Source organism: Brachyhypopomus gauderio, chromosome 14, assembly GCF_052324685.1.
Source record: "Brachyhypopomus gauderio isolate BG-103 chromosome 14, BGAUD_0.2, whole genome shotgun sequence".
NCBI classification, from domain to species: Eukaryota; Metazoa; Chordata; class Actinopteri; order Gymnotiformes; family Hypopomidae; genus Brachyhypopomus; species Brachyhypopomus gauderio.
This window is the reverse complement of record NC_135224.1, coordinates 7,762,944-7,790,608: the sequence shown is the minus strand read 5'-3', so window position 1 is coordinate 7,790,608 and position 27,665 is coordinate 7,762,944.

The following is a 27,665-nucleotide window of genomic DNA, read 5'->3' as shown; positions in this document are numbered from 1 at the left end:
TTACATAGTAAGCAGTGACCTTTATTTCGGGACATAGCTCGACATGTCCAGATGTTATATGGAGTTATATTGACATTATATCACCACCATAGCTGTTTAATGATTGTTCAGCTCTCCTTTCCTAATGAGAGCCTATCTGCACATTTCTGATTAAATTATCCTCAAATATGCAGATGACCCTGGAGAACTATTTTTGCTCTCGGTTTTTCTCTCTCAATCTGACTCTCTCTCTCTCTTTCTCTCTCTTTTATTTTGAGGTTTAACTTGACTCAATTCCAGATCGAGATTGTACCCTTGACCTCCCAAGCTGCCTCCATTAATAGCGTCTACTGAAGCGTTTAATAGGTTTCAGAAGCTCTAAGTAGGCAGCGGACAGACTTCTTTGAGTAAATGCCTGTTATTTTTGTCAGCCATTTTGTGTGCCAGCTCTAGTTATTAAACCCTTATCATCTTGACATGTAAACTGATCCCTATGAGAGATGTGTTGCCCACTGACCCGAGACCAGCTTTAAAAAAGACTGAACGCTAACTCCAAAGTTCACAAATAAGGAAGGATCAAACTAGTTCACTACGTTAAGGCATATATATATATATATATATATATATATATATATATATATATATATATATATATAGAGAGAGAGAGAGAGAGAGAGAGAGAGAGAGAGAGAGAGAGTCTTACAGTAGAGAAAAATGTCATGATAAGATAGCAATATGCCACTTTTCCTTTATGCTAATGTATTAACAGCTGGGAGGGAAATAACAGAGAAAGATATGAACAAAAGCAGACAGAATTCATCTCTGGGCGTGTGGCTTAATACTTTGATGCAGATGAAAAACTGCGGAGGGAGTTGGCAGTTTTTTCATACTTGACAACCGGATACAAGTTGAGTCATACAAAGTCTCAATAAAGTTGCAGTGGGAACTGAATTGACATTCTGGTGAGTTCTGGGAGAGTTTGGGTTGTGCTGGCTCAAGGTCAATATAAAGCACGAGTTTCTCACTAGAAGCCTTGTGATTCAGGTATACATACTTCAAATGTAAAATACATTCCAATATGTAATCTTCTGTGCATATATCATAATTACAGAGTACAGGGTTGTTAGTTAATTGCAGTTGTGACTGAAGGCAATGTTACTTTTAATAGCTGTTCTTTTTTAAATAATGGGAAAAAAATATACGGAAATTTGCCTTTCATCAGAATGTTTCTCCTTAGTTACTAGACATCTAAAACATGCCTAAATAGTTGGCCAGCTACATAAACATAAAAAAGTTCTCACCAATCACCATCTTTCTCAAACCCATGAGTTGTGACCACCCTCCCCCAAGCCCATCAGGCTAGCTGTCATTAGTTTCACCTCTAACCCTGTCCTTTCCCCTGGAGAGCGCTGAGATCCATCTCACAGCACTGAGATCCATCTACTTTCTCATCCCCCATGTGGTTGTCCATCCTTCCATCAAACCACCTTCTTCTGCTCTCCCTGCAAGAACATCTCTGGGCCTGTCAAACACCCAAACAGAGAATCTCCTCTGGGAAGAAACCAGACCTTCCAGAGACATAACAAGGGAACCTCATAAAGGGACATGGGAAGTGTGTCAAACAACGGAGATGGATGGAAGAATGTTTAACGTGAGCACTGCAGTAAATGGGTGCAGAAAGGACATATTCATAACCATACTTGCATCAGGAAGCACAATTAAGTACGAAGTGAAGCAAAAGTTATAAACTCATTCCTGCAGTCAGCGTGCTGTTATATAAAGGCACTGAGCTAAGGGCTTGAGTTACGTATCTCCATCCAACAACTTTGCACGTCCTTAAGGCTTGTTATGTAGCTTGTTATTTATATATACATGTACAATATTCAGGCAAGAAGCGCTCAAGGCACTATGTTTGTGTGTGTGTGTGTGTGTGTGTGTGTGTGTGTGTGTGTGTGTGTGTGTGTGTGTGTGTGTGTGTGTGTGTGTGTGTGTGTATACACACATACACATATATATGCAATGTGCAAGAGGCAGATTTTGGATAAAATAGTCTTGCTAGTCCAGTAGCAATAGCACATACCATACTGCCCTCTACAAAGTGCCTCAGTTTTTGTTAACAAGCCATGAAACATGGAAATATAGCAAAAACACCTGAGGTTGTAAGTCACTGTGTGCCTGAGCTGCTCCACGCGAAGGAACAGCAGACGTCATCACTCAGATGAGTTTTGCTGAACACCAGCAGTAAGATGCTGCTGCTAAATAAGTATCCTAACATCACCTGTCCGAAAGAATGTTACTCCAGACTGTAAGCAGAAGATATACAATGGGCCGAAAAACAAGCAGGAGCCATCTCCTCTGGAACATGTTGGCAGGGGTCTAAACATATGTACAATAATAATAATCCTAATTATAATAATGATTATAGTAATGAAGATTCATGCGTCTTTGAGGAATAAAGTCAATGCTGTCGATTTATACGATTCACTATTGAAGTGCAGAAAATAAATATGAAAGAAGAACAAATCCTTCTTTTTTTATTACCGCCAATCACATTGATTTTCTGGTTAAAATGTGGGAGGCCAGATTAATAATGATCCAGAGGGCAAAAGGTCAGGGTAACTGGGGCAACTCCTCTCTTGAGACTCCTTGCAAGAATTAATAATGAACCCTGTGAGAAACGCGCTGGGGGAAAGGATGGATAATAAACGTAAAGTGGGCCTACAAGCTCTACAGAAGGTCCGGTGGGTTTGGGCAACACTCTATCGTCCTGGGAGTGAACATCCCGTTATTAGGAAGAGGGCATTCAGGATGGAGGCTGTGGGAATCGCCACATGGTGTTGTTGGATTCACTGTAGCAGTCATTGCATTTATTTATACATTTATTCAAGTGATTTCCTTATCCAACGTATGTACCCCACTCCCGCCCCACACACCGCCACAACTATCTCCACCACTCTGCAGGAACATGTTTGATCCATTTCTCTAAATACTCGACGCACCTGTTGAAGTTATAAACATAGACCTCGTCACATATTAATTGCTAGCAGCCTTCATGTGCTGGTTCTGCCTGGGACATCTCAGCATAGCTGCAGACACAGGCAGAGTGGCACCTACAGAATGGGGTTCCACCAACGTGGGTAGCGTTGGGTCCAACCTGTTTCCTCACCCCTCTGTATCTCTGTGCTTAAAAAGCCCTGAAGTTCCCTTTTGCACCACGTCCTTTTACACCAAACACAGAGAAAAAGAAATTGGGGAAAAAAAGAAAGAAAATGATTACCTAAACTAGACAGTAATTGTGTTGATCCAGAATTTTTTTTATAATAACAAACGTGCTAAGGAAAAATTGTACATGATTAGATAAAGGTTAAAAAAGGAATCTCTGTAATATTTTAATACATTAAAGGAGAAGAAAAAGATGGAGGGAAAACTATATTCAGCTATTTATGTGGCACATATGACAGCTGTCCCACCACCATCATTAGCTGACCAGAATTGCAGTGTGTTCCATCACGCATGTACACGTTACAGGGACTGGGCAGTAACTGGGAGGCCAGAGACATGGTCATAGCCTGCTCGTTCCTGTTGTCTGTTTGCCTCGTGTCAATGTGGTCAGACGTTCTGAGAAAAGAGCTATATGGCGCTTATTCCAGTTGAAATCACTAACTCTTGGAATATCACCAGGATGCCACTTTAATAACCCCTAAAAGGTGGACGTCACACCCTCCAAAAACAGGACATGCAGTGAATGGCAATCTGACCCATTTCACCTAGAAATCTGCAATGTCAATTAATGTTTTATTCACCAAACCAGACCTACACCTGCAGTATTTAAGTCTGGCAGCATTCACAAGGCATGGACATACATTTTTCGTACTCTTTGAAAGGAAAGGATGTGCTGACCACTGTGAACTGAAGTCATGTTTCTTTTAAGTATTTTTACACCATTCCAAGCACGCTAACTGACTAGTATTTACAGTACGGACTTTCTACGGTTAGCAGGTGAAATATGAGATGATACGTTAAACCCGTGAAACACAAGACATGTTGCTTTGGCATACATGCGATCCAGTGACGTGTTAGAAGTATTGATCAATGGGAAGCCCACAAGTTCACCCCAGAAGGACGACAAATAGGTGTGTGTCCAGGAGGCCGGAGAACAAGGAACTGAAAACTGAACCACACTGAAAAACAGCCTAAAACTGGACGTATGGACACCTTAATCGCAGTGGTGAACCAACAACAGTTGGTTCCAGCACCCACACAAACAACTTGAGAACATCTTACTCATCCATCTGCTCTACAGTGAAGCTCCATCCATCCCAACAAGGAGAGATTAGCGCCACAGAGTGAGCCATATGCATATATATATATATATATATATATATATATATATATATGCACGCACATACACACATACACACACAGCATTATAGTGGACACTGCTGCTTAGAAATGCACAAAAGCAACGTTATCTCAGACGAAGCCCCAGAAGTAATTGCAGTGCCTCGCTTTGTGAGAAATGGCTGCGTCCAAACATGCGGCGGTGAGCGCGAGAGCATCTAAACAGATCGATAACCGTCTTGCCTAATCACGAGCATTTGTGATTGAGGTTTTTAGCCGCAGACGCTGTGTACTTTCCTGGCACTCTCGTATATAAACTGGCTGGGCTCCGTCTCACGCATGCCAATGGCTGGGCCGGACGCTAAGCAAACAGCACGCTCGGAGATCGGGAAGTCAGAGACTCCACCAGGAGGGAGAGTCTGAGTCAAAACCCTCTTCTGTCAAATAATAGAATTGATTCCAAACTTGACCTGAGAAGAATGCGTGATCGATTGCTCGGAAGTTGCCGCTCCCACCCATGAATTGACTGCAGCGTGGAGGGAGAGGACGGAGAGAGAATAGATATGGCATGGGAGGTAGGTATTCGCTTTAATGAGTGAGGGGAGGAACGCTCCCCCCCCCTTAAAACAGACCTCGGCCTTGCTGGCTTTTCTTCTCTAAGACCCCTGCTATCTCCTGACCACATATCTCTCGTCCCCATCAAGATGAGGATTATCCCCCAACCCCTTTTTTTTACCAGACCCCCCCTGCAGCACACACGTGTCCTGTGATCATTCCCAATTCCTCGCCTCTGAATCTTGTAGCACATGTCCAGCCCCCCCCCCACCTCCCCACCCCCCCAGAGGGAGAGAGATCTGCTGTATTGCTCCTGCATCTGATCTACACCTCAATCTCTCCTCTTCTCATCACCCTCAGTCCTCCTAATCTCACCTTTCATCACTGCTTGGACCCGGCCATGCAGATTCCCTTATTCATCAAAGTGACAGCAAAGTATATAGCGAGAATATAGTGAGAATATAGTGAGAATATAGTGAGCCCCGCCGGGGTCTCAGCAGACACACAGAACTCTGCACTTAGCCCACTCCGCCACACGGCACTTATTTGAAGAGCATTAATGGCTACGTAGAGAAGTGTAACATGAAGGAGCGTGTCACGGTTCTGAGCGTGTGACGGTTCTGAACGTGTGACGGTTCTGAGCGTGTGACGGTTCTGAACGTGTGACGGTTCTGAGCGTGTGATGGTTCTGAACGTGTGACGGTTCTGAGCGTGTGACGGTTCTGAGTGTGTTCACAACGTGTCGTTCGGAGTCATCATTTCCATCATCCCCTATTCATCTGTATTTCAGACCTGACCTAAGAAAGCCAACGTATTTATAAAAAATAATAACCGGGTGGAATGTCTCGATTTTTCACAACACCGAGGTTTATTCACCTGCACATGGCTGAGAGAGACTCTCCTGTCATGTTTAATCATGCCATTGTGTGACAAGAGGAGGCGCTAACGAGCAGGGACCACTAGCAGGACCAGGAGCAGGAGCTTACCCCCCCCCTCCCCCCCACGTCAAACCTTCACTCCCTGTGAACCTCAAACAGACTCTGGCTAGAACTCAAAGGTCTATCCTGCAGTAGTACTGTATAAGTGGGGGTCTCTATCCTGCAGTAGTACTGTATAAGTGGGGGGGGTCTACCCTGCAGTAGTACTGTATAAGTGGGGGGGTCTATCCTGTAGTAGTACTGTATAAGGGGGGGGGGTCTCTATCCTGCAGTAGTACTGTATAAGTGGGGGGTCTATCCTGCAGTAGTACTGTATAAGTGGGGGGGTCTATCCTGCAGTAGTACTGTATAAGTGGGGGGGGTCTACCCTGCAGTAGTACTGTATAAGTGGGGGGGTCTATCCTGCAGTAGTACTGTATAAGGGGGGGGGGGGGGTCTCTATCCTGCAGTAGTACTGTATAAGGGGGGGGGGGGGGTCTCTATCCTGCAGTAGTACTGTATAAGTGGGGGGGGGGTCTACCCTGCAGTAGTACTGTATAAGTGGGGGGGTCTATCCTGCAGTAGTACTGTATAAGGGGGGGGGGTCTCTACCCTGCAGTAGTACTGTATAAGGGGGGGGGGGGGGGGGGGTCTCTATCCTGCAGTAGTACTGTATAAGTGGGGGGGGTCTACCCTGCAGTAGTACTGTATAAGTGGGGGGGTCTATCCTGCAGGAGTACTGTATAAGGGGGGGGGGGGGGGGGGGGTTAGGGCTCTCTGCATGCTGGTGTGGGCTTGAGGGTGGGAGGAGCACTTTGTTACCGTGGCGATGCTGCACAGGCACGTGACCAAGTCCTTCCCAGGCTAAAGCCCCCCTGCACAAAGAGAAAAGAGTCTGTGACATTCTGAGAGCAGGAGTGAAACGGGAGTGCAAAACACAAAATGTTTATTTGCAGAATCCAAATGACAAAAAAAGAGAAAAAAAGGTTTCATAAATAGAAGCGGAGAAACAGGCTTACAAAGTCTCTGGCACACTAGGGCCCTTCAACGCGAACCACTGAACTCAGGCACCTGTGGGGTTCAAATAGATGGGAAAACGAACAGGTGTGTGTGATAATTCAATAAGTGGGTGATAGGGAGCAGGGGAGTGTTGTGAGTGGCGTGTGTGTTATTCCAATAACCCTTTGCCTATAGACCAGAGCATGACAGAATTGCATATTAAAATGAAGGAGAGGGTCTGCTTATGAAGCAGAGGCTTAGAGACGTCAGTAGGGGTTCCCTAAAAATGCCCTTTCAAAAGAAACTTAGTCATTCAGGCATCAAACCACAGAATGTAATTATTACAGTATGTTCTACAGAACTGAAATGGTATGACATTCTAGGGCGATGTTCATGGGTTTGTTCACACTGTGCTTCTGTGTATTCAAGTGCCTGACTTTCAGTTTATATCTAACCCTACCAGACACAGTCATCTATTATATATTGTCCATTTTGCCATTCTTAAAAAAAAATGTGCACACCATGTCAAAGGGAAAAGAGAGAAAAAAATGTGATTTTGTTAATCCAGCCTGTTGTTCCCTTACACTGACATTGAGGAGGAGGGCATGTGAAAGCATCAGAGACCCACACGCCTCCATCTGCAACGCAGCCCAGCCACTCACACACATCCATGGCTGTGGCTAATTCCTCCAGCAGATAGCAGGACGTGCAGATAGCAGGCGCCCCATGACGTTCTCCCCGAGCAGCAGCTTGGCAAACGCCGCCAGATCATCGCAGGGTTCCAGAAGCGAGGAGAACAATGCGCCCGAAGCCCACGTTCTCCAAACATGGCATACACAATCCCGTGTTTAGCGGGGAAATGGCAGCTGACCGGCTTACGCGATGAAAGATTTTTTGGAACAAATGAAATTGGGAGAGGGAGTGGGTGGATTTTGATGTTTGGACTGGTGGTGAGAAGGGAGGAGCCTTCTGGGATTGGGGTTTTGGGGAAAGGGTGTCCAAGTACAGTGTGAGCACTGACCCCTTCTTCAGCCAAGTCAAACTTGGACTGATATTCAAAGGCTTGGCACAGGTCCTGACTCTTTCACACCCCGAGCCACCCATTTCCCCTCGTGCTTTCCTTTGTCTTCATAAATGTATTCGGTTCGGTCTCCTTCCCTCCCAGGACTGTGGTGCACACACAGCTAAAGTGCATCTGAACTCAGCCATACATTAAAGGAATGGGTACGCATATCTTTGTGACTCAAAGGTTTCTTGCTTTTCTGTTGCCCACAGTGTATATTGATTGTAATCATAGTTGTGCATATCAATTAAGCCCTATGTTATGGAGCAGCCAAAATGTGCATAAAATACATCACAACTAGGAACGCTCACCACATTTCTGGCCACCAGGGATCTCCTTGAACAATCAATGGTGGTTCTTTAGAAGACAACAACATTATGGTGTTATTGAGGAACGCCATTATTATGATGCTTTAACAATCCACTGGAGGTTACTGCAAGGCAGACAAACCAATACAGCAGAGGAAAACACATTCCAGAGATTAATTGCAATCTTTCTTAATCGTGTAAGCTCATTGATTTTGTTTTTTGTTTTGTTTTTTTGATGAATGTGCACAATCTCTGAGATGCCCAGTTTCAAGGCAGACCAGTATATATGAGTTCAGAAGGAAATTGAGCATTCGTGTGAACTTCAGTCCATATTCCATAGCTTGCCTTTCCTTTAATTCCTTCTTCAGTTCGGTCGAAGTTTTGTTCTCTGTAACCTTCGAAAAAAGCCCCCCCGGCCTGATTCTTGATTGAATGCATTGATGGAGGAGAGCTAAAGTTCCATGGCCTGCAGGTTAGAACAGGTCTCTTTTGTGAAGCTTGTGAACGGACCCTGATCTGGAGAGACCGTCTGATTGGAGGATTATAGGTGCTGAAGGTTATGTGCTGGCCTGAGGTCAGTGGGAAACATCTTAATGAATACACTGTCTCCAACCACGGCTGTGCAACCGAGTCAGGCGGCACCAAGCACTAATTACCCAATAGCCTCAGTGCTTGGGTCAAAGGCTCACTTCCTTCACAATTTAATTTAAGAAGTAAGTAAAAAGAAAGAGAGAGAGAGAGAGAAAAGGAGAGGGAGAAGGGAAAAAAGAGAGAACCCATTTTGAAAGATAAAGTTGAACAAAAAAAGTGTGCCTATCACATTTCTCTTTGTAAACTAGTGATATGTGTTGTGGATCATCAAAGTATGGCAGATAATGTGGCTATAGTTGATATGACCCAGACAACGATGGACCGGTTCTGGTCTGGTAGTTGGTCATGAGCAAGTCATTGCTGGTTTAATATCAGGTGATGTAAAAGTGCATTCAGAACCTGTTTTCATCCTGTTTAGAGAAACATTGATTACCAATAATGATCGGCATGCTCCTGTCTCATAATCATGCGTAATATGGAAAGATAATTAGGTGGATATTAGTCATCTCGTACTGGAAAAAGCTCAAGACGTTCTCAACAAAGATATTCACACCCTTGAAGCTTTTTTAGAGTCCTTCACACTTCTTTAAAATTTCAGCTCTAACCGAATGTGTAAATTTGGATGCACCTATCAACACCACTGAAATCAATTATTATGCAAAGTAGCTGGCAGACATTCTTAAGAAGACATTGGTTTTTGCCTGATCTCAGTAATATTTCAAAGGAATCACAGCGAGTAAGGGACGTTTTCTGAGACCTCACGCTCCAACAAAAGCTACAACTGCAAAACCTAAATTGAATCTTAAGCATTCTCAAAATTTCACGAGCTTGCAAATTCATATCAATGTACAACACTGGACAAGCATACTGGAAATAAGACAGGAATGTTACACCCTCGTACTGAATTTACACTCACCAAAACCTCAATCCGTAACATTATCATATCAAACATCACACCTCTCCCCTGTTCCAATGTAAGAAGTCTTGGCATCATTTTTGATCCCGTTCCTTCATCTGTGTCATATCTCCTGCACTGCCCACACTTCGCCTCTCACTCTTCCAGTCCCATCCTGTGCTCTGGTTACTCCCTGGTTTTACTACTGCGATTCCAAAATACTTTATGGCATCTCTTCTAAGTTAGTCATGAAACTGCAGTAGGTTCAGAATTCTGCTCATATCAGAACTCTCCATCCTGTGACCACATCAGCCCTGTTCTTCAAACAATCTCCTCCGCCTCCCCCTCACAGTTCGTTTTGACTTTAAACTTCTCCTCCTCACCTCCAAGGCTCTCCATGGATTGCCCCCCTCCTGCCTTTCTGACCTCCTCTCCAGACCCCCCCCCCCCTCCCACACACACACACACACACACACACACACACACACACACACACACACACACACACACACACACCCCCACCTGACCCCTGCGCTACTCTTCTGCAGGTCCACCCTTCACTCCTCCTTTCTGTGTATCCACTGCTGGATTGAGGTTCGGCCTGTTCGGTGTTTTAGCTGCATGCCTCACCACGCACACACACACACACACACACACACACACACACACACACACACACACACACACACACACACACACCACCCCACAAACGCACACACACACACACCACCCCACATACACACACACACACACATACACACACACACACACCACCCCAGATTTGCCTCACACGTGTTCACCTTGGCCCACTTGTAGCCTCTTCTCCTTCATCCATTTTTTTCAATGCCACTATTGATTAGAACAGTCCATCCATAACCATCCATTTGCTATATCTTTATAGTGGAAAATTAATGAAAAATAATGCCCATAAGAGATCTGCTATGGTACTGCAGACTGTACTACTGTTTTGAGTTCTGTGTCTTTTTCTTATCTGCTTGGTGTACTCTGCACCTTTCAGTATTGTTTGCACCCTCATCCTTTTGTATGATTCTGGACCTTTAAATATATATATTTTAGATATTTGAACATGTGTGCAGTTTATGTGTATGTCCAAAAATCACTGTGTCTATGTGACTATATGTGTGTATGCTGGAAGATTTTGGAAGAGATCCACCATTTTTTGTGTGTGTGTGTGTGTGTGTATGTGGGGTGGTGTGTGTGTGTGTGTGTGTGTGTGTGTGTGTGTGTGTGTGTGTGTGTGTGTGTGTGTGTGTGTGTGTGTGTGTGTGTGTGTGTGTGTGTGAGCTACTGTATAATCAAAGATTGTTAGTATGTGTGAACGTAGCCACTAAAGCCTGATTCTGATTCCAATGCCATACCTCTCCGGTGTTAATTAGGCTGTACTAGATGAACTTGGTAGGCCTCCATCATGAGCCTTTATCTTAACTCAACATAGCCCCTAAGTCTAGATGAGAACACGTTTGCTGTCAGAAATCCCAGGTGTGGGTTAGAAACTGCACATTTGAAGCAAGTTTATACCTCAAATCTCTGGTGCAGAAACAGGCCGCTAGCTAGCTAATAAACCGCTAAGCTATGTAAGTCGCTTCAATTTGAGGGGTGAAAAAACTGCATCCCTTTGGTGCCATTATCGCGTCTTTTCTTCAAGACAGCCATGTTTAACGAGAATAAAGGAAGACAGATGGATCTGTTGGTATGCTAGGCTGAGTTGAGCCGAATGTGTGTTCATCTGGTTAAAACGTGCAGTGCTCCACTCAGCTTAGCCGCTAATCCACTAATGTATGTTCATTCCTCTCTCTTCTGTGCCACTCTGACTTCATGTGGGCCAATTATCCATGAGGGGCTCGAGAAGAGAGGACATCAAACAGTCACAAGATTTGCAGTGATTTGTAAGGCACCCGTGTCTTCCCATGTACGGGTGACGTCTAAACATTAGATGGGCGTGGCTTCCACCAGCGGGTACTCAGCCACATGCCTTCTTACTCACTACTGTTTTCTGTTTTACATACAATCGCTCTTACACACACACACACACACACACACACTTCTATCCAGTCATTCACTCACTCACTCTCAAACATTCTTTTGATGTTTGGAAACCAAGAAGTGGTTGGTAATTAAACCTTTGAGGGGATAACGTTGGTCTGAATGTGCGCCTGTGTGAGACACAAAAGCACCTAATTAAAATTTGAAATGGATTCTACTCTTGCTCTTTCATAGATCCTCTTCCTAGGGAAAGAGGCGACAGGGATGACAGCGGTAATACACACAAGTGTGTATTAAAGAGCTAAAGAGTCAGGCTATAAAACAGGATATGACCTTTTTAGAGTGTCAGCACCGCTGCCCGCCGTCCCATCAGAGCAGTAATGCTGTAACAGAGGTGAATCATGGACGTTCCGCTCTATAACGCCGGCCAACTTCTACCGATATTTAAATTAAATGTCTACGGCGCACAAAAAATAAATCATATAACATATTATTCCACTAATAAAATAAAGTTTTGTAAGTTATTCTACAATATATTATCTAAATTGTTATTAAAATATATGGTCATTAGTTGAGGGGACTTCATTAATTTCCTGGACTACAGAGATAATGATAGTGTTGTCTTGTATGGTTATTATGGCAAAGCGGCATTGTTCTTTGATTCTCATGACATTAGAAAACCTACCAAAGCACTTCAGGTATTAAAAAGAATAATGAAGCGTTAAGAGAGTCTCATGTTGCAGGCAGAGGAAATATGATGAGGAAGAACCAGTCATCCACAGTCTGGAACCCTTAGAGCAGGCCAGCACACTAATTAAACAGATTCATCTCTATTTGTCAACACATTGGTCTATATTCACCTTTCCAACAGCAGTGTGTTTATCTGAACCACCGAACCCAGCTTGAGTCGAGTGAGAATGTATTGATGCGTTTATTTACGAATCAGACTCATTGAATCAATATTGAAAGGCATTCAGGAGCTGTTGAGAGGCCCATTTGTGGTAAACATCTCATCTCCCAGAGTTCTTAGAGACAAGATAAATAACGCGGGTGTCTGCTTTATGCGAGCTCATCGCCATCCGCCAGAGCAGAGCTCTTAGCAGGCCGGCCTCTTTCAATAGGCCATTCAGCAGTATTTATGGCATGACAGCAGGTGTCATTGAGGAAGAGAGCGACACTCGCCGAAGGTGAGGAGGACCCGTGAGCCCTGAGCAGAACATTGTCACCGACGGCGCCGACGACCCGCGCAGTCTGATGAGTCGCGCAGACGGAAGAGTAGCGCAGACAGAAGAGTCGTGCAGATGGAAGAGTCGCGCAGACGGAAGAGTCGTGCACATGGACGAGTTTCGCAGACAGAAGAGTAGCGCAGACAGAAGAGTCGTGCAGATGGAAGAATCGCGCAGACGGAAGAGTCGTGCACATGAAAGAGTTGCGCAGACAGAAGAGTCACGCAGACGGAGGAGCCGTGCAGACGAAAGAGTCGTGCAGACGGAAGAATCACGCAGACAGAAGAGCTGCGCAGACAGAAGACTTGCGCACACAGAAGGGTCACGCAGACGGAAGAGTCACACAGACGGAAGAGCCGCGCAGACAGAAGAGTCGCGCAGGTGGAAGAGTCGCGCAGGTGGAAGAGTCGCGCAGACAGAAGGGTCACGCAGATGGAAGAGTCACGCAGACGGAAGAGCCGCGCAGACAGAAGGGTCACGCAGATGGAAGAGTCACGCAGACGGAAGAGCCGCGCAGACAGAAGGGTCACGCAGATGGAAGAGTCGCGCAGACGGAAGAGCCGCGCAGACAGAAGAGTCGCACAGGTGGAAGAGTCGCGCAGACAGAAGAGTCGCGCAGACAAAAGGGTCACGCAGATGGAAGAGTCGCGCAGACGGAAAAGCCGCGCAAACAGAAGAGCTGCTGACTGCAAATCAACGGAATTTCTTGCTTTCGTGCTCACGCAATGATGTCAATGACAATATTCTCCTATCTGCAAGAAATTATCCAAAAAATTAGGTTCTTCTCCATTACGGTCTATGCCATCTCACACAACATGATGTTTAAAATGCTTTACTCTCTCTACACTCAAAACATGAAGAGAGATGAAAGAAGAAAACTCCAGCATCTGGGCTGAACTGATAGCATTTAGGCCTTTTAGCAAAGGGAACTTTGCCAGTCTTTCATATCCCCAATCAGTAAGACGTAAACACTCTACTGAGAATTTTCTAAATAAAAGTGCAACAAACATCTCTGCCGCTGATGAAAAAAACCTTTGATAGTCACCTTGAACTTGAAAGCAAAGCAAGATCTGCTAAGCCAAAAAATGAAAGGAAAAGGACTTTCATTAAAAAAATGGTTTATGGTTTGTTTTGTGACAATAATTACCAATACATGTATGACAACAAGGATTAGTTGGGTTAAACAGATGTAAAGTGTGTGTCTCGTACCCTTTGGGATGTACCCTGCTCCCTGTCTCAGGGGTAGGAGACTACTGCTGCTGCCCAGGGTCTAAACATGCAGCCGGGGTATAATGAGACTGGCAAGAGGGAGAGAGAGAAGGAGGAAGGAAGAGAGGGAGGGATAGAGAGAATGTGTGGGAAGGAGGAGATAAAGAATGAGAATGACTGGAAAAGAGAAATGGAGAAAAAAGGAGGGAGGGAGAGAGAGTGAGAGAGAAGAAGAAAAGAAAGCAAAAAGAAAGAAAGAAAAAGGGGAGATGGACAAGGAAAGAGAGAATAAGAAAGTGAGTGAGAGAATGCGTAGGCATCCTGGCCAATCACCCTAAAAGATTGTGCAGACGGGGCATCTTTAATGTGTAACGCTCACAAGTCATTTTCTGAGCCTGGTGCGACGGAGAGGCAACACACAAACAGGAGGCAACACCCCGCAGAGGGAACACCGGGGACAACGGCATCCTGGGAAATCGCACGACTGAATGCACAGGTCAAGGAGAAAGCACATGCTCACTTCAGTCTCTCAGGTCAGCAGCTGCTCTGCCACAACAAGCACAGCTGACTGGGTGAGAATTGACTACAATTCCCACAATTCCCATCTACAATTACAGGAACACAGGGGAGCACAAATGCCAACACAGGATGGAAAATCACAGCGGGAAGCCCAGACGGGTGTTTTCTCCGTTGGGTCTTCCAGGCCCAACCGTGCTCCTTGAGGGTCATCGGTGATGACATTACCTGTCACGAGCACACAGCTCACGGTGGGTGAGCTTGAATTTGGTGTTCCGTTCATTGGTTCCAGAATGAAATCAGTTAAGATTGTTGGCATGCCTGATTGCCTCATGCCATTGCTTTAGAGGTGAAGGCTGGAGTCATTTGTTTGATATTTGCATGCTAATTAGGTCCGTGCATTAAGCCGTGCCCGCGCGTGCATTTCTGTGAGTCTTCATGCTGCGGGTATAGCGGTTTGCAGGCCACAGCAGGTGGAATAGTTTAGGTGTCTCTGTAAGTGTGTTCATGCTACGGTATGAGAGGTTCTGCTAGGAGGAGGATTTTCAGCTCCTTATCAGTGCTGTGTGAAGGTCTGTATCAGTCCCAGTTGCACACCTCCCTTCTTCTCTCTCCTCCATCCTTCCTTCTTCAGATGTTCCGAGCCTGTAGTGCGCTGCTCCTGTTGTGTCCTCCCCTCCCTCCCTCCCCCCCCCGTGCCTCCGAGCTGCCTCGCCCGTTCATCAAAACCCAGGCCAGCCAATCAGCTGGGGGGTCGCCCACAAGGCCCCGCCCTTCTCAGGGGCACCACGACTACCCACAACACCCCTGTGTGCCCTGAGAACGTGAGGAAAATCACATCTGGCCACGCCAGGACACACAGTGCAGTCGCTGCTTGTTAGAGACATACTGTGGGTTAGGATATTACTGCAAATATTAAATGGCGTTATCTTCTGGGTTCGCCGAAGCATATTGAGCTCTGCCACATACGTGTACACACATGCAGGCCAACACAGAAGTTCGGTCCAGTCAGCTCCTACATCAAAGTAGGACTCAAAGAGGGCAGCACTTTGTAAAGTGTGCTGCAGCAAAAAGCCCCCACATAGTCATTCATTGGCTAATCACACCCCTCCCCATTGGCTGACTGGCTGGCTGACTGGCCGCACACAGGCCTCCGTCTCTCCCTGGAGATAAAAGTGTAGCCACAGTGCCCTCTGTTGGACAGGCCTGCAATGTCAGCAGGAAGAGCACAGCTTTCATACCAGTCACGAACCAATCAAACAAAGAGAGACAAGTAGCAAGGCACGCCTGCAGTACACACATGCAGACAGACTTTGTGTACTTAAAACTGCTTTTTCATACGGACGCGCCGTTGTCTGCGCTACTTGTCAGCTGCCACACCTCCCAGTCATCCGTCTTCCCCGAACAAAACAGCGGCTCGCCATAAAACTCACACCAGCACCATTTTAAATTGCTTTCTATTTAAATAGCATCAATCACACGGACACTGACTGACTTGTAGGTTAAATAACTGCATTGCCTTTGGGTACATTTCACATTACAGACCCATTATTCAAAAATCAAAAGCCCAGCAGCAGTAATTGCAGGCAGCCAGCCCTGGAGTGCGTCTTGCACCTTGGCCACGCGGCACAAGCGCAAAACCCCGAGCCACAGCTCCTTATCGGCATCTAAATAGGCTTTAATGAATGTGCTCTCACATAGCTTCAGAACGGAGGAAAGTTGTTCTTTCAGCTTGCTTTAATGGTCCAGCTTACCCCCTTTTTTTTACACTGGTTTGAAAATGTTGTATTTTTTTTTTATCTGCAGCCATTAAGGATTTAAGATAAGAAAGCTGTTCCTGGATCAGTAAAATGTCTATCTGTAGTCCCAATTACCTTCCTCCTTCTGTTAGTTAAGTTGTACATCAGATGGCCCTCAGCAGGTTATTTTGGGCTCTGATCAAGGAAGCTCAATTTTCCCTAAAGGATTTGCAGTAAGAGTCAATTAGCAGACAAGCAGGGGTAGTGAATGGGGATTATTAAAATGGATACACACACAGACGCAGACACAGACGTCTGCATGGTTAAGGCCATCGAGCTGATGTCCAGAACAGGAGGCTTCGCCACTCTCCTTTAACGAATCTATTTACGACCACAGACCCAGTGAGTATGATGAATGCGCGCGAGCACAAATGACAAGGAAACACACATTTCGGAAGAACGGGCCTACTTCAATCGACCCTGTGTTTCTCCAGTATCATGCCTCGGAAAACAAAAACAGCATGACCTGCTATGCCAGCCTTAAATGGTCGTGCGAGACTACACCCCCCCCCCCCCCCCCCCAGCACATTTCCACTCTACTCACCGGCTTTCTCGGAGTGCACACAAACCCTCAGATTTTCTCCAGGAACTGTGTGTGTCAACTGTCAACATTCCATTCAGCACCTTTAAAAATAAATAAATAAATGAATAAATCCTCCATGTATTCACAGTAGGGACACTCTTCTCCCAGAGTTGCAGGGGGAAAGGTGAACCGGGGAGGTGGGGTAGCAGGCTACTGCAACCCCTACAGCTACATGGGTTGACGAACATTGCTCAAAGGCATAAATGCGGCAGGCTGCAAAAGGCTAGAGGCGTTTGGAGTTACACGGTTCCAACTAAGCATCTCTTTAGCCTGAAAGCAAGCCAAAAGTTTTCTGGTTCCTCATGTGGACCTGTAATAGCATTCACCATTGCTCTCGTCCACTGTTTTTGTTATTTTAGTTTTTTAATTTAATATATATGGGATAGAAGATATAGCTACAGAGTAGTATTTATAACAAAACGTGGTACAAATCAAATTCAGGTCATTAATCACGTGAGATGCCTAAATTCAGAGATCTGATCCAAACTTGACGCACCGTTATGGTCTAATTTCCACGTCCTGCATTTGTACACATAATTACAAATCAACAAAACAGTTAGAACAATTAGAACTGCCACAGAAACTTGACCCTAATTAATTATTATATGTAAATGAAATGTGCCATATTTTGTCAATTGTGATTTTTTCACCCCAATCGAAATTTGTCCTACGCTTTTAACCCATCTGTGCAGTCAGAACACACACACTAGTGATTACTAGGGGGCTGTGGATCACACGTGCCCAGAGCGGTGGGCAGCCCTAGCCTGGCGCCCGGGGAGCAGTTGGGGTTAGGTGCCTTGCTCAAGGGCACCTCAGTCATGGCCTGTCTGGGAATCGAACCCACGACCCTCCGGTCACAAGACCAGTTCCCTAACCGCCAGGCCATGACTGCCCCATTGCCCATGTATTTGTAGCAGAGGCATTTCAAGTATTTAACCAGAGGAATGTAGCTTACGATTTTATTCCAACTGTCTGTGCTAATTAGCAAAAGCCAGGTGTTCATAATAATTAATGACACTAACAAGGTGGAACATGGGTGGATGTTTTGAACTCTAACTTTAACACCTCTGCAGTTACCTGATTCCAGCCGCACATGATGTCAGGCATCCCAAGTTGCAAAAGTTGATTTCAGGGAGGTGAGCTCCGTTTGCTGGGATGATCCCTCACACACTTCAGAGGGCAAACGGCCGTGCTCGTATGGGGAGGTCTCATGGAGACCTGCTGAAACGAAGTCTGGAACCTGGTACAGCTGAAACTCTGGTGGGCCTTATTGTAGGCCTTTACCTGCAAGTGTCTGCACATCACACCCAATATGTTGATTTGTACTAAATGATCCATGCAGGTCTAGAGTGATGTCTGTTTTTAAAACTGTTTGGTGATAGTAAATAAATATGGTTCAAACACAGGACAGTGAGAAGGAGCAATTATCAGCCTGTGGTAACAATTATCCAAAGCTGTTGCCAATTTTACTACTTAACTCTAGATTCAGAGAGAGTTTGAGAAAAAAAAAATGTCCAAGATGAGCCAGAATTCTGGCTACTTGTAATAAGCACAAATATACAATCAAGTGGGGACAGTTCCTGATCAGATTTATAATGAAGTCATTTGAATCCATCATTGTCCCGGTAATTACAACCTAATCAAAATTGATGGATCATTTGGTGCAAGTGGGCATTACACATTCATTACAAATGCAAACACATGGCAAGATCCCTGTTTCCATTTCAGACAGAATGATTTTAACATGTAGATTAAGTTCAGTAAATGAACATGAAACCATTACAGAAGCGAAGACATGAAGATTTGAAAAGAGAAGCTCAGGCATTAGGTTATGCGGTATTCAACATACATACAGATGGGCACGGAATACATATCACTGAAACACAGCACTTCCACAAAAATGTGCAATATATTCATTTGGACTAAATAACTTCTGGTATAAATACACCTATGTTTAAAAATCAAATGAAGGAATTAAACATTATTCCAGTTGGTCTTCCAAAACAGCATATGGTGAATAAAGTCTTCTTGTCTAATGTCTCATTAGTATGTATTCATCTACATTTAACTACTACAACACACTTTGACATGATTCACACTTTGGAGAGTTGCCAGTTGTCTTCTTTTTTCAAAGTGAGAACTTCTTGGCTAGAGTTTCTGTCCTTGGTTTCTCAGTGGCCACCTAAACAGTTCTGGCAGGCCATTGTGGGGAAGGGGATGGAGTGAAAGAGAGAGAGAGAGAGACAGAGAGAAAGAGAGAGAGATGCCGAGAGATGTCAGAGAGGAAAGGAGAGTGAAAGAGTGCTAGAGCTTTTTTATGCACTAACATACAAAGCATGTCTCAAAGTGGACTTTCATTGTTGGGTTTTAGAGTGTTGGGTCAGGCCAATACATATGCCTCAGCAAATTTTATTTTAGATTTTACAGTAAAATGTTGTAAAAAATGTGTGTGTATATATATATATATATATATATATATATATATATATATATATATATATATAGAGAGAGAGAGAGAGAGAGAGAGAGAGAGAGAGAGAGAAATTGAGAGCGTGAGAGAGCTATCAAGTTGTTAATGTAGTGAAGTGAAGCTCTTCCCAAGGACAAAGTCAGTGTCCATTGTGTATACTGGTGCAGTGCTGCAGGTTGAAGTCTGAATCTTCCTCCTGTCACATTGTTTCTATGACCCTGTGGTTGTGCAGTGGAGGACAGAACAAAAGGCTAATGGATGTAGTTGATGGTGAGGTGGGGTTCACACGGTGTGTCACTTTCAATTTTTCTAATGCGAGCGCCATATTTTGCACGCTTCTTTTGCATGGAGTGTGCCAACTTGGAAAAAAAAAAAAGTTTGATGATCAAGCGGCAAAGTCACACGTCATATGTTTCGCGCGTGTGTGTTAGTGTGCGTGAGAAAGTGTGTGTGTGCTAATGATTGGAAAGGCAGGGTAACAGGCTTGTCAGTGTGTCAGATTATCCCTAAGTTAAAAAAATAATAAAATCACAATGCTAGGATTGAACATAGAATTATGTTCTGTATACAATGTAGCTTGAGAGAATGAGGGAACATAATCACGTTTTAAATATGAATGTTTCACTTTGAATAGGATAGCTCTGGGTACACTGCTGTAATAGATTTAAATGCACTTTATCAGCACTGGATGTACTGGTAAATACCTTTGTATTTGCCGAAAAAAACACTGTTTCATTCGAAACATGAGCATATTCTTGCCAGCACTCTCCTTATTCGAAGCTCACATGTGTTAGCATGTCCTCAACTCTCCAACACACCTCATCTGCTTCATGGAAAAAGCTGGAATATGTCATCCGTCGATGAAAATGTAGGTTTCTAGCATTTGTAACATTTTTTTTAACTTTAACTGCATTTTTGCTTACTTTCTAGCAAGGAAAATATGTCATTTTTTTGCAATAAGACATTCTGTCACACAGAATGTTTTGTGGTGTAACTAACATGGCTGGTAATGTAAGTGATCAGTTTTCAGAGGCTGACCAGTGATATATTAGCTTGCTAACTAATTTTAAATGAAGTTTTAAACTAGCTTTAAACTAACATTAGTCCATTTCCTTTGCAAAAAGTGTTTTGTTGAGATGTCTTAATTAGCTGAATAGCTACTGTCTCATCAATGCATCCAATTTTATGGCAATCAGCCGTAACATTAATACCACTCTCAGATGAAGAGAATAGCATTGATTATATAGCAACAGCGGGTCTTTTCAGGATATATTTAGAGACATGCAAACAGTTCATTCTGATGCACAGCATGTTGAATGCTAGAGGAGAATATACAGGCATGCAGTGCTGAGACCAAACAGTGACATCCAGATGACCAGGTCAGAGCATGTTGGCACAACATTCAGTTCATAGCATACTAACTGTGCAGTTCATAGCATACTAACTGTGCACTGGTCTTGGCCAAAAGTAACATGTTGTACTGATGAACTAATGTTGTATATGACCAAAATAATTTTTTCCAGGATGCCAAATATGATATACAACTGTGTCCAAAAATTCTAGTATGCATGCATACTTTATGGCTACATCATGTGTTTGCTATGAATGTGTTGGATACATGTTGGTTATTTCGCAGTGTGAGCTCAGCACTTGCAATGGATGGTTTTAGTTTAGTTCAAGTCTTGCGTATGGCTAATGTTGGATATCAAGGATGAGCGGGTACACGTCACATTTCCCACTCTTCAAAAAAGACTTCTCATTGGACCGAGTGAGCAGTCCTCACTGACCAATCAACAGTCACCAACAGTCAGGCCTGATTTGTCCTCCAGATTCTTCTATTCCAAAATGTAGCTGTAGAAAGATTCTGTTTTGTGGAACCTCTTCGAAATGTCCTGAAACCAACAGTGCCGTCTTACGCCCATGTAGCTACAGTGCTCTGTCATCTGGACTGCTAGAACCCTAAAACAATGCCTGCAGATTCACAACACATCGATAATACTGAAACCTTGGGAGGACCTTACATATGTTTCTAAGTGTACTGAGATATCAAAATCTAGTACTGTGTGCATTCATCTTCCCGCCCCTCCTCTAATGACACGTTAACACAGAGCTGTATTGGGGGGCTCAGTCCCAATGTGCCATTACTTTCCTCCTATCAAGAAAAATGATGTTACTGCCCATCTATTAGGACGGATGATATGTGCCAAATGTGTACAACGGAAACATTTTCACACTGCATCATTTGCCACTATACCACAGGGTTTCATGTTTATCCGATGTACTATTACCAAACACATGGGGACCCAAGCGTACGTTGTTCATAAGAGATCATCTGATGCCACGGAGGAGATAAGGTGTGAACTATGGTCAGAGGTGGAACTTTGCTTTGGAAAGAACTGCGGAGAAGAATGTGGACCAGGTGTTGCATTCAGTGCAGCGGCTCAAATTCGAGGAGATCACGTTTCCGGGCCTGCACGTTCGCCGAAACCAAATCCGCGCCGAGACCGAAAGAAAGCCGTCCCTCCAGAGCCGAACCATACGAGAATACTCAGAACCACGGCTCAAAATATACCTGCGGTGAACCGCTTTCTGTTTGTTTTGATTAAAAGAACGCGTTCGCGTTGTCGGAACGTTTATTCGGATGGAAAAGTCACGACTTCGCAGCGGCAGTTCGGGCTTTTTCCGTGGAGCTGACAGGCACTGGTCACATGTCTTATTAGAGGTGTGGGCCCTGTCCCAAGTCCTCCTTCTGCCAGTGTCTCCCACTGTTTGGACAGGCGTCTGCAGCAAGCTGTTTCAGAGTACACTTTCAAAAAGTGGTGGGAACAAAATCATCCGTTCCAGAAAGTGATGGGGACATGTCCTCTGCGTCCCCGGTGTAAATTACGCCTATGCATGGGGCTACGAAGTAATATAATCTTTTGAACGTCTTATTGTAATACCCAGTGTAATTATCCCAAGTCACACATTCAAGTAAAATGTTCTTCATGGACAAATTCTCCAAAACCCTTTTAATACCAATTTACATTTCATCTGACCCAGTTCAAAAGTATAAGTATGAAATGCATATTTCTATATTAAATTGAAAGCCAGGTTGCATGTCAGGGTCCATAGGCACATTTGTGTAGCTATAAAAGATAAATCTTTTAACGTTAAGAGATGTTAAAACATCAGTTAAAATAGAACTTTTTGAGAAGACAGAGGCTAGGGTAAAAAATGCACATTTAATCTTTTTTTTCCACTGTATGAGAAAAAGAAACCAAATAGATGTGGACAGGTTTAGCTGGTGATGGGATCTACAGTTCAACCAGAAACTGCTGCCATACACACTAATGCTGGAAACTGGGTTGGATTTCATTTTCATGGTATTCGTTACGGCATTCCTTCAAACTCAGACTTTTAGCCAAAACTGACTGTGGGTTTTTGGAAGGGAACCTGTCAGTCACACAACTGACTCTTCTGTACAACAGCCAATCACACCTCTGGTCACAAGGCACCCTGAGCTCAAGAACTGTGTTGCAGTAAAGACACTGGCATCTGTTTGGAGATTAGGACTGCCAGACATTTTAGCAGAGAGTGCTGTAACACACACTGAAGGGTAAAAATTGTTGTACATATTATATATTACATATTATGTATCACACGTGAGCACATGCGTGTGAGTGTGTGTGACGGAGACATTGAGGAGGTTATGGGAGGGGGTTGATGTTAGAGACTCATTTATAATAAAGGAAAGCGATTAGGTGGGAGAGGTGGATTCACACATAGGCAGACGGCTGAGTGGCGAGGAGTAGATAAGAATGAATGCAAATATACATGAAAAGTGACAGATTAACCTTGGACAAGGGCAAACACACACACACACACACACACACACACAACCAACCAATACAGCTTTTCTTGTGCCGACAAAACAAAAAAAGCTACGGCTATGCAAACGCACTTGTAACGCTCTGTTTTTATTTATCTTAACACACATCTTAACATTGCTTCAATTATCGGTGGCCGGTTATCGTTTTTTTTTGTTTCACAGTTAAGCAGTTGTACGTAAAACACAGAGTCGGTCCTTCTAACCCTGTTCTCATAACCATCTCTTCCTCTCTAATGCTAACAGCAGCAGCATGTGCTGTATTTGCATGTAAAAATAGTAACCCAGAGCGTGCAGATCTTCTCAGCAGATGGACAGCTGGAGCTATGGAAGCTGGCAAAACATTACTCTGCCATAGCAGTTTGTCAGTGTGGATTTTAATGCACACAAGCATCTTCTCATATTCTTGTTTACTCTCCATATCTTCTGCTCGTGAGACGTCACTTCTGAGTCAAGCTGACTGGCTCGTGTAGGAGCCGCTTGCTTAGCTAGGCCGTTCTTTAGAATCCGCTTTGTTGCGCAAAATTTGTGACTTCTTAACGAGTTTTCAGAAGAATAAAGCAAGACATTGGTCAGTCGCTATCGACAAACAAAACGTCCTGCTAATGAGACCAGGAGAGCTCAGAAACTGACTGAATATCCTTATGCCCAAGAGAAAGTTTTTATCCACTTCAAATTGAAATAGACCACAAACCTGAAGCTAACAATAAACTCTAAAACTTAAAAAAAAATAAAAAATGGCAGAATGATGAAACCTCCACGTTGCTCCCTCTCCCTCTCTTTTATAAGTCACATGGCCTGACCGAAGTTTGCCTCTCCTCAGCCAAGGCCCTAAACACCATGTACTCGTCACTCCACCCCTGGAGCCATTACCACTGGTAAACCTGCAAGAAGCTGACAGACGAAAGGAGTGCAGGAGGCCATCCCTTTATCCTGCCCTGTGATCCTCCTAGGGAGCCTCGCCTTATTCCTCAAGATGAAGAGCTCAGACTATGCTCTCCACCTGGATGTGACACGAAACAAACTTTACATCTGAAAGTTTAAGATCTGAAAGAATGTTTACTTGGCATGTCAGCCCTGCCAAACCACCGAGAGGACTAGATAAAGAGTCTAGTATAAATTAAAGGAAACCTTTGATCTTTGCGTAATGAGATGCGTTAGAATTTACATTTGTAAAAGACTGCATGAAAACAGTCTAGTACAGTTCGTGGGTGTCTACAGGTTCTGTCCAATGCAATTATGTCCAAAACTACATGTCCCTTTAGTGGAGAAATAAGCACTCTTAGCACTGTAAAAAGTTACACAAAAAAATTGAGAGTTTATTCAGTCTCTTACTTAAAAAATATTTTTTTCAGTCTCTTACTTAATAAACTGAATCTATCCAAACTAAGCCAACAAGATCTCACCCCCCAGTCTGTCTACAGTGCTTCATAGCCACTGTAAAGAACTACAAGTGGCTGACAGAAGGTGGAGAAAATTGAGACCAACAACAGATCACCGGTCTCTCCACACCCTCCTCTTGAAGTTTATCTCACCCATGCAAGCCGCAACATTTTCCCTTCCTTCCTCAATCCCCACTCGGTACTGTCCCTAACCCCATAGGATTTTGTTCCCTTTTTTTGAGAAGAAAGTAAACTTTTTTTGCACGCTAGCCACTAGCCCTTACTACGGTGGTCGAGAAGACCCGTCACGCTACAAAAGAACAACGCGCTGCAAATACACAAAGCACATTCGTCAAAATGTCAACACGTGCGCCACTTTTCGGAAACGCGCTGCAAGTTCAGAAATGCTGCAAATCCAAACACAATTTCCGCTGTGTTGTGACTGGGTTTGCAGTGTTTCCAAAATGCACCATGCCTGTTGTCGTTTTGATGAATCTGCTTTGTGTATTTTCGGTGAGATTTTCTTTTGCAATGCGATGGGTTTTTTTCGCCCACTGTACCTTACCCTTCACCTCCCAACTTTATGACATCTTTTCTCCAGTTCTTCCAGAAGAATTTCTGCACGTTAACACTGACTAGCAACCTCAGCTCCTGTCTACTAGATCTCATCCCTTACAGTTCTTCTCAGAGCTTCCTCTCCTTTATCACTCCCATCATGAACAACTCTAGAACATCAATTCACACACCCATCCCCGTTAAGACCACCAGAGCTACACCCATTAAAAAAAACAATACTGACCTCCACCGTGTCAGCAGTTACTAATATCTGAAATATGCTGTTTACAATCAGTTGCCTAACTTCCTTACCAAGAATGAAGTCCAGGATCCTAGCCATTTTGCCACATCACACAGAAACTGCCCTCATCACATTTATAGAGAAGATTCATGCTGCCAGATATCCAAACCACCAATGGTTCAGAGCGTGATCAACCACACTACTCTCCAATCTATCCTCACAATGATTTAGTGTAGTAATCTGCACTGCATCCTAAACAGGGGGCTTAATATCACGTGAGAAGATCCACATGCGTTCCTTGCAGGACTTTTGCCAGTGCCCCACAGGACTGGGTGCTTGGGTCTCTTCTTTAATGTCTGTAACTGCATTCTTGCAGAGGAATATCTTCACATTTTCTCCAACTACGGTTATACTCAGACCAGAGTCAGATCTAGACAGGCCTACATGACATCTCATCTTCAACAACAGCTGAACCCCAAGAAAACAAAGCTGTAACATGTCGCTCTGAATACCTGTCCACAAATGAGTGGACAGCCTGAGTGGACCACCACAGCTCAGGTGTCTCTGAACACACTCAAGGCCATTGCAGCTGATCTTCCCATAATGCACCTGCACGACATATATTCAATCTTCCCAGGGTGACACGCATCACTCCTGTGATGTCTTTTATCTCCAGGCTACCTATATTTGCCTGCAGAGGATTAAAAATCCTTGAACTACCCCAGAACTCTTATAGGCAGTATCACATGGTGGAACGATGTTGCCTGTCCATACAAAGGAGTTATTTGCTCAAAAGCTAGAGTGTTCAAAACTAGAGTGAAGAGCCATCTTTTGTATCTCTTGTATTCAAAAATGTATTTCATCAGTGTTTCCTTCTCTGAGTCCCTGTCTTTGACATATCTATGACATGCATCTCATTTGATCCTGCTCTTAGACTCTGGCCTACATTTATATTACATGCTGTAAATGTAAGTTAAATTTAAACTTCCAGAGTAAACTTCTGTATTGCGGTCATAATCTTTATTCCCTGAGGAATCCCAAGGAAATGTGACTGACAGCATAAGAAATCACATATACAGTATTTCTCCACACCGATTTTTAATAGAGGAAGAAAGAAAAACAAGAAAAATCCTCCCTGACATATTTATTTTTTATTTAAACTTTAACAAATTACACCAAGAAAATTGTTCCTTTAAATTAATTAATACAGAGGAAATGCACAATATGGTGAATAAGTTATGAAAAATGATAAAATACCAGCTCTCTCTCTCTCCATAGCCCAACGTAAACCCTTAGAGGCAATTAGAGGAAAGTGAGTGGAGAAAATTTTTCAGTATAGTCCTGTCCAAATTGGCTCCATGAGACGGAACTCTAATAAAGCGTAATTACGGAGACCCACTCTTCCCCCCACCATTTGTTTGAAAAGCACCGAAGACTTTTCAGAAGCAGGCAGAATTTCCAAGAGTGACTCTCCACCTGATAGTGGGGGGAAGTGGGCACGCATAATACGCAGTGTGCCATGAGTTAGCAGGACGTTCAGAAGAGCACCAGTGATACTCCGAAAGTGTAGTCATAGACCCAAGACACACACGCAACATGCCAGAACTATGGTTTTATATTAACAAACTATTCTATTAATTGTTTTTATAAATTCTTTCAATAATTACTTATTGTAGTTCTAAATCAATGTTATAGCTGTCTAAGATTCAGGACTCTGGACAAATCTATTTTTTTTTTATTTAATTGCTTCCATTTGATATAAATTATTTGAAAGTTAGGAAGATGGGTACCAGCACACATTACGTTATAATTTCACATTTCACCCAACAGCATATTACTGTAAAATCTGGGTATAGTATGTTGCTAGATATGTTTGTGCTTTTTAGGTGTGGTTTTTCCTGTGGTTCCCTAGCCAGACTCATTTGTCAGACATTCATTTAGCCTAGTTTGATACCTGTGCATGAGTATCGCGAATATTTTTTGAATTAGCTTATGTGTTAATGTACAGTAATATTGCCTGTAATCTCAGTCTTATCTTGGTTACATTTTGAGATTTATAATGTGTGTGGAAGTTCTGACTTCGAAACCACACTAGTGCCACACTGAGATTGCTTTTTAAAATGTAAGTAGTGCAAAATATTATCAAGATATTTGAATGTTTTTG